We start from the raw sequence: 7,628 nt of genomic DNA, 5'->3' as shown, positions 1-7,628 counted from the left end.
TGCAGAAGCTGCTCCTTTGTGCAGTACTGTTCCAATAAATTCGCATAGCATTGTTTATTTCATTTGTTGATGACGTTCGGCGTTGCAGAAGAGTGCATGGAACATTAAGTTTCATAATGTGATCATGCATTAATAATCTGAACAATCAAGAGACAGTGATGGAGACAATGGAGGACACAAGGTGGTTCCATTTGAAGCTGGTTTATGGCATGAAGTGTAGTGCTGCTTTGTTGAGCACCTCAGTACACTAACATATATCTGGTGGTTGGTTCTTGAAGCTGGGGAAACTAAAAAGGGTTTGTTTTAGACCTGCGTTACGATAATAAATTTTATGTAAAAGAGATGCACAACCAGCAGGGAAAACTTGTGAAAACTGCTGATCACTGTACAGTTTCGAGCTAGGTCATTTGAGTAATTGGTATTTTTTGTAAAACATGCTTGGTAGACCATTGAGGTATGAGGTTATAAAGCATGTTGGTGAAAACCTACACTCTACAAAAATTCCAACTCACAGGCACAAAAACCAGTTCTTAGTTTTATTTCCATGTGCAGCACTACTACAAAACAAATGTGTGATCAACCACACTACAGGTAAATGAAAAAAGAAAAAATGCATTTTGAATGATACATCAATGTGAGGACACGTACACTTCAAATAAAAGAAGTAGGCAAGCTATGGGCTACTATGTCTTGGCCACTGACAAGCTGAGAACTTGGAAGTTAACAATGAGGACCACAGTGGTACACAACCAAAAGTGAGCACAACTTGCTAACTAGATTTAAATTTCTTTGAAAAAAGAAGTGTCTAGCGTCAATGGCACCTTCAGTTACCTGCAAACCCGAGCGGTTCTAAGCAACTGTTTAACAGTGTGTAGTATACTCTAAAATCTACTGTTCACGAGGGGTGTACAACAATTATAAATACATGTGACGCAACATTTGAGAGCTAGCCAGAAGTGGGCGCTCGTCCATCAATAGGTCACGATTTTACTCAGGCTGCTGCATTTACCTGGACTGCTGCATATTTAGGAACAGACACTGAGAGTGGTATGTTTGTATGTGTGTACTTAAATGTTCTGCAGACTTGTCCACATTTGAGAAAGTCAAAAGCTCACATGAGAGGGAGAGCAAATATTAACAGCCACTTTTATGATAATGTATCAAAATGTTACAGTAGACGAGTGGTGAAATGTGATATGATGATAATTATCAGCCAAGTGCCTTGCTATCATTCACAAAGGTCTCTCACCTTCAGGCATAAGCACCTGTTAAATGAATGCTTTTTGATGCCAAGGAGACAAGTGCTGTGTAAACAGCAAACTCAAGGGAATACACAAGGCCTGGGCTTCGATTCCATCCCAAAGGTGAACCATTATACAAGCATGTATATGTGATCCCTGGGTACAACATGTGTGCAAACAATGCACACTATACAAATTCTGCCCCATGTGCAAAGCACTTTGGATGCTGCTGTAAGAGTAGAGAAAGATATGTCTCCTGTATACCACTCTGCACTAACTTGCTCACTCAGAGGCAGATTTGGCCACAAAGCAACATTCCTGCAGCCTAAAGCATTAAAATGTTGAACCAACAATTAACAGAAGTAGCTTTTACATCAAACCTTTTTCTGTTTGTTACAACTGAAGTCTACAAGTATGGCAATTGAAATTTATTGGCTCCGATAAAAAAACACCTGGAATTAATTTTTTAACAAGGTGCCATGACGGCCACCTTAAGTGCTTTACCAGAGGACAAATTGTTCTGGAATAACAGAAAAAGACTGACCTCAAGGCACATATGTTGCTATCTGGCACTGTGATCAGCCAGGGAGCAGTAGACATGGCAACTCAACTGCTGCTGGTTTAATTGCTTTACATTTGCCATAGCAATGCAGCTCTAGCTTCACTGCTCAAGCTGATACCAAAAAAGAAAAAAAGAAAGGGAAGGAATGCCAGCTGTTTGCAGTGAATGGCAATGCAGAAAGGTTGTGAACACAAAATTATACAAACCAACAGTGACATACACATGTTGAATGTAGGCATGTTTTCACATAGTCAACATGGTGATATAAAGCATTACAGGCTTTGTTACAATGAAAGGAACAATGCACAAAGATGTACAAATTCACTTCATGCAGCACTGCACAGCATTAAAGAGTAATGGAAGCTGTGTAGTTTCATGCTGACAAGGCATGAGACTGGCACAAATGAATGTTTTTAATGCACTGTTTTTTTTTTTTTTTTTAATTGTAACAGAACTTCAAAGGTATTCTCCTTTGTCTATGGGGACAGTTGTGCCACCCAGATTTAGAAGTGCAAACTTATGCGACACTAACTGCTGCATGAAAGGGATCATGAAGGTTGATTAATGGGCAAAAACACATAGAAATATTACACAAAATACACAAAAACAATGTTAAATGTCTGGACCCAAGAATGCCGACAAAAACGGTGATTCACAATTACGAATGTAGCAAACCAAGACTATTTGGTGATGTTTGTCAGTGAATCTGAAGTGCTGTTTTTGAGTTTCTGAACTGTGAAGCTATCTACAGAGCTAATTATCAAGCTGCCATTTATGATTAAAGGAACAAAAACAAAAAGCACTCACTAATGTTAAACATATACCACTAATAGACAAAGCAAGTAGATGTACTGTACACTTTTCTGACTTAGATGTATGCAGTAGGTATCAAGGGCGCTCTCGCACAATGCTAACTTGCTCACGCAACTTACAAAAAACATTTACACCCCTGCGCAATCTGTTCATGGAATTCCGACAGTCATGTTCAAATAACTAATAAAAAAATTTTGAGCACCTGCTGTTTTGCACTCGCATGGCATGTTTGCCAAGTGAAGATGTGTGCTGACAGGCCTTGCTTAGCTGACCGCAATTCATGAAGCAATATAAAGAGCAGGAATAGAGCACCAGAAAGGATTCTTGCAGGGTTCTTTGTGCCTCAGTATAAGGTACTGAACAAACACTTGAAACAGGCAAAGTACTTGCTGTGCTCTAGCAGCAGTACACATATGTCTGAAGTTGTGGACTCTAGTGTAATGCAATGCTTGTGTGAGCACTCCGTGGTTCATGCAGACACAAAAGCTGCCATAAGTGTCCAACACAATAAATTTGCAAGGGCTGCCAATAGGCAGCTTTAACTAAAGAAAATAACCTTGCAATCAATCGGCATTTATAATATATGGTCTATAATAATATGCAATGCTAGCATCATAATTTTGAACCAAATTCAATCTCGTAGCTACCAGTTACGATACCAATAATCAGCTTCGAAACATTGTGGTTACTAGCATAATATTGCAGTATACTGCATGCACTCGGCTAGTAACTTGCTGCACTGTCGTCCTGCAGGCTACCGTCTGCCTGCAGAGGACTGCGCTCGTACTAGTAGCACAGCAGTTAGCAGCCGTGTGTGACTAAAGCGAATGCTCCTCCTTGATATGTGAGCATTGGTGACCTGTCAGTACACTGCTCTTAATGAGTCTTGCAGCTACCTTCAAAGTTTCTGGTGATGCTGCTGGGCTGTGCAGCCAAATAAACCAGGTTCAATAAAGGTGGACTGAAGAGCTTGAAAGACAAGGTGTAGAAACAATAGATTGAGGCAGTAAATAAGGGCCGCTTGCAGCAACATTGTAATGCTATAGAGTACACAGCACGAAATATTCTACAACGCATCAAATTGTAATGGCAAAAGCATTCCGCTTACTTGTCATAGATTCAGCCTTAGTGTAACTGCAAGTGTGGCAAAAACTGCGTAATTTGCAACTTTGCTTTGAGACCTGTTACGTAAAAGTGCATGTGTCATAGCTGCCTTGATTTTGTGGCTATGATGTAATGCCCAAGAATACAAAGCAATAGTGAAATACTATGATAGAAAAGTTAACTGCATGGTCTGATAGTGCTACAATAACCATACCTTGCGTTAGCAGTATAGACACAAGCAAATTGACATTCAAAGCTTGCTGACTTCGTTAATGAAATGCAATGCAGAGCTCTTTGGAGGAATTGATGTCATGATTCTTAGCATGACTGCTCATTACAGATATTCCACATGACAAAACGTTACTGCAAAGCCTCAGTAAGGTTATACTTCTGACTTAGACGCAAGCAACTCTCCACAGTCTACAGCACATACAAGTGAACATAAATAAAAGTTTATGCTTTTCAGTTTACTTTGGAGTCACTTCCAATGCAAAACTGGTTACTTATCCAACAGTAAGCAATACAAAATAGCAGCAATAAATGCCCACAGTAAAATCCATGCACTTTAGAAAAGGCTAACATACACAGGCAACGGCACTGTAGACTTTAGACGATTAGAATCTTATAATGAAAATGATAGCAAAATGTGGTGTTAATACTACACTGACAAGTGGCACGTGACCATATGTACAAAGGTACATCTTGCATGAATAAGTTGAAAAGGAGAGGAAACGCCACAAAGCAGAAAGGCTTTCATTTCTAGAAGACAGATGTAGCAAAATAAAAGTACATCAGTAAGAATGTAAAAACTGAAACTCTACATTGTATAACAGTTACGGTGACTTGTTGGCCGAATGTTGTATTCAGCTGCTTAAGCACCAAAATGAAAACATTCTTTTTGCTAAATCAAAACTCTGACATTGTGATAAACTACACAGTAGTCTCCCATTAAGCTGAATGCAAAGGAACCATGAAACTTAGTCAAGCTTATCCAGTGCTTGGCCTAAGATAATGCACAACACCTTCTGGTACTGCCCACATGGTTAATACTAGAAATAAAGGAATGAATTTGCTTTTGAAGGAAGCAATTACAGCATAACCAGTGCTTCAGTGTAGCATAGCCATATTATCACTGCTGTTCCTGCCACCTATAGCCATGTGTGGTACAATTTCTAGCAGGCATAATACTAGCAGCTGGTCAGTAGCAACACAGTTTTACTACACTGAATCGCCAAACGTTTTTTTCTCTGTGGTGGCGTTATTTGTTTTGCAAGATTCTGTTTGGTTTGGGTCATTCTGAGATCTTCAACTGCATTAAGTGAGTGAATCAGTGAATTGACATAAAATCTGACAACTTCCTCAACAGTCTTCGAACTGTGTCAGATGCACGACACATCATTCCTACAGTTTTTGAGACAGCCTCTTTAATTTTATCATTACTGACAGCTTTTTGAGTGTTTCAAGAATTGGATTAGTGTCCCCAACATGCACGCTTAAATACAAATGAAACACAAGCCAGAGGAACTGCAAGTCTGGCTGTTTCTGAAACCAGTATACACTCAGCGACCCTAGCTCATATGTTTTCACTTCGAAACGCTAGTGCTTATCTCTGCTTAGCTGTGACTCTTTTGCCGAATGCATGATGACCTTATCACTGTGTTTCCAACAATGCTCCGCCAGTACAAGGTGCTCTTGCAACCACAGCCATTTTGGTATGTCGCACTGGAGCCTTAATGGTTTTGACAATCAGCATGAAAGCTGTTTATGTTCATCAATTTTGTTTCAAACTGAGCGTATCGACAGCCAACCAAATGGTTTGTTCAGTATGCCTAGAGGTTCATCTTCTTGGGAGACCATCATATAATTAAACAAAAGCCAAATTTTAATAAGAAAATGCCAATTGATACATTTATATGCACAAGCAGCAATTTAATATAATGGGCCTGATACCCATGATACAGTAGTTCCATACACCATTCAACAAGCCATGAGCACTTGTGCAAGAGAACTGCACGAACAGTGGAAGAGAACTAAGCTGTACAGTGCAGCAGAAAAAATTACGAATCTTGTACAGCTATTTCACAGAATGCGACATTTGCATGGGCAGCAAATGAAAGGAAAGCTGCTTGAAATTGCAAGAAAAAAATAAAATGCGCACTATGAGCGCAGTTTGAAAATGTGGCTTAGCTTTAACTTTTGTGGAAGTTCTTTACAGTGATTCAGTGATACTTAGCATGGGCTGCCTGAAGTCATAAAGAGAGCAACTTAAATCAAAAGGAACAAACACACACACACACACACACACACACACATAGAACAAAATGATTTACACTGAAATATGCACATGACAACTTCCAAAGATTACACCAAGTGCCATGACAGAAAATTCACATCCATGATATCAACGGACATTGCTGCCAATGTATACAACAGAGAAACTTACACTCAAGCAACCAACAGATGCTCCTGCCGACGAACCGAGTTCAAAGCTCAGGTTTTTCTTTTGATGATGTGAGACTAGTTTGCCCAACTGTTGCAGCAGATTGAACACTCAATTTTTCTTCCTTTGCTCACGGCTGCCACCATGCAGCACTCTGTCGGCTGGTTTGTTCCTTGCCAAAGTTCGAATATAGGTAGTTGGTGCAGGCTTCCCTTGAGGCTGAACAAGTGTATCATGCAGAGTACAAAAGGGATAGCTGTCACATTTTCCCTCAACGGAAGAAGGAGCCTGGGACTTCGTTGGCTTCAGTTGTCATAGATGATAACCGGGCAAGGCATCTCCTCTGCACGTCACACTGTGACGCCCTTGAACTCCAGCCTTGGCACTACAGCAATCAAAGTAGATTGTTAATGTCTGCATCAACTTGCTTAGTGCAGAGAAACAGTAAGGACAGGGGCACTGCAACACTTTTTGAACACTGTAAGAAAATGTCTGCAATTTGAAGGCAATAGTTCGAGCCAAACATTATTCCACTGCCTGAATCAGGGAGCCCACAATCTTGCATAGAAGATCGCTCTCTGCTGCGGGTCCCTAGAGAAAGCTTGAGCATGCTTACACACCCCTACAATTTTCCAGCAAACGGCAAAGATAGTTGCTGACGCGTCCTGCCCATCCTGTCACCCTTATTGGAAGCCAACCCTAAAGGGGTATGACAAGGGCACCGCAGAAATAAGAAAAAGCAAGAAAGGAGCAACAGGCACATTATTGGTGCCAGCCCAATTGAGAGGAAATGCTGTGTTGAGAAGGAATTGTGCTCTTTAAAGGTTGTTATCAAAATTGCTTCGGGAATATATTTAAAGGCATTGCACTGACTCAAGTGTGTTCTCAGTTAGGAAGAAAAGGTGTTGCAGGGACCCTTTAAGAACGAGACAAATTATGAAGACAGTATGGAGCTGCCAACATACACAGATTCACATCACAGCAGTTGTTACATTTCAACATCAAAGTCTACGTGCAGGCGCATAGAGTAACCACTTTACTTCTTAAAATTCTTAAGAGGAGATGCTACTTGAACACGTGAGTTGTTTTAGAGGAGATGCTACTTGAACACGTGAGTTGTTTCAAAAATGATTTTCTGTTTTCACTTAATTTGTTAAGTTTAGTATCTCTACTGTTATGAAAACAAAAATCAAAGCCGAGACTCAACTGGAAATGGGTTAAAATTGCGTTTAAAGAGTACAAGGTAGCTGTTAAAAGCCCAAAAGTGCGCAGTCTTCTAGCGTCTCACAGCCAACAACGCGCAGCCGCTCGCTATTGCGGATCGCATGAGGAGCTCGGCCAAGCCCCATTCTCCCAATAACCATGGTTGCCCGGGCTGCTGTGGCGCAACATTGATTTAAAGAACCATGCATTTGCCGCGTTTTTCGAGCGCTGCGACTTTTAATTTATAACTTTAAAATTTGTTTTT

At 40.4% G+C, this 7,628-nt stretch overlaps 1 protein-coding gene across 2 annotated transcripts in view; it reads right to left on the bottom strand.

Annotated features, from left to right (window-relative positions):
- Positions 1 to 522: 522 nt before the first annotated feature.
- LOC119456364 (pleckstrin homology-like domain family B member 1) overlaps positions 523 to 7,628 on the bottom strand; it is a 489,108-nt gene continuing 482,002 nt past the window's right edge. For both annotated transcript variants that reach the window (XM_037718081.2, XM_037718082.2), the window contains exon 21: positions 523 to 6,545. The gene's annotated coding sequence lies outside the window, so the exon portion shown is untranslated. The remainder of the gene's footprint in view (positions 6,546 to 7,628) is intronic.

This window comes from Dermacentor silvarum, chromosome 6 (genome assembly GCF_013339745.2).
Source record: "Dermacentor silvarum isolate Dsil-2018 chromosome 6, BIME_Dsil_1.4, whole genome shotgun sequence".
Classification (NCBI taxonomy): Eukaryota; Metazoa; Arthropoda; class Arachnida; order Ixodida; family Ixodidae; genus Dermacentor; species Dermacentor silvarum.
This window is presented reverse-complemented; position numbering and strand designations above follow the sequence as displayed.